The sequence below is a fragment of the Triticum aestivum genome, chromosome 7B (assembly GCF_018294505.1).
Source record: "Triticum aestivum cultivar Chinese Spring chromosome 7B, IWGSC CS RefSeq v2.1, whole genome shotgun sequence".
NCBI classification, from domain to species: domain Eukaryota; kingdom Viridiplantae; phylum Streptophyta; class Magnoliopsida; order Poales; family Poaceae; genus Triticum; species Triticum aestivum.
The window spans coordinates 8,403,783-8,404,715 of record NC_057813.1 but is presented as its reverse complement, the minus strand read 5'-3'; positions in this window follow the sequence as shown (position 1 = coordinate 8,404,715).

The window sequence follows — 933 nt, the reverse complement described above, 5'->3', positions numbered from 1 at the left end:
AGGCGGGGAGAGCGCTGTGGCGGCCGATGGAGGCGTGAGGGGGCAGCCGGAGGCGGCGGCGGCGGCTGGGGGAGCGGGGCTAACCCTAGTCGCGGGGCTAACCCTAATCTCAAATTTCATACGATTTTACTCCGTGTTTATTCTTGGGCTGTTTACTCTTGTCTCATGTACGTGCAAATTTGAAAGGTGGACGACGGGTGTGATTCTTTATTTGCGGGAAACGCAGACATCAGACAATGTTGGAGAGGATCGTGGGTGTGTGAGGCAAACAACAAAAGGATTCTAGCGGACGAAAGACTTCCTAGATGGCAGACACCTCCATGGTTGAGTCCGATTTCCTCAATGTCAGACTCCTCCATGGACGGTTCCGACTTCCTCCAACACCCAATCAGACACGAGGGCCTGAGTCCTCACCCGAGTCCAAGTCTCCTTTGGGGACTCCACTTCATTGCGTCACACCCCCGATGACGAACTACTCGACAACTGACTTCTCTAGGCCTAGTCTGACTCATCCTCTGGTTTCTCACAGCCTAAAGAGGTGAATGGCGAGTGGACCTCGTTACTTATAGGGCCAAGGCGGACGAAACACTTCCACGATGGCAAGCTTCTCGATGGCCGAGTCTGAATCCTCCATTATCGAGTCCAACTTCCTCGAGGGCTCAGCTTTGCCACGTGGCATCACCGATGGCTGGGTTTGACTCCTCTGCGCCCCAAGTCTGAGTCCTCCATGGTTGAGTCCTCCAACTCTACTTGTTAGAACTAATGGGCTTGGACAGTGTGAATATTCATCAAATTCCAAATAAATCTGAAAACCCCAGGAATGGCAAGAGATGAAGGCGCAATGTTTAGTCCCACCTCAGAAGTGGAGGTGGTGTGAGGCCCATGAATTTTCAGCAATTTTTTTAGTTTCTCGGTTTTTTTTTTGAACGGTCA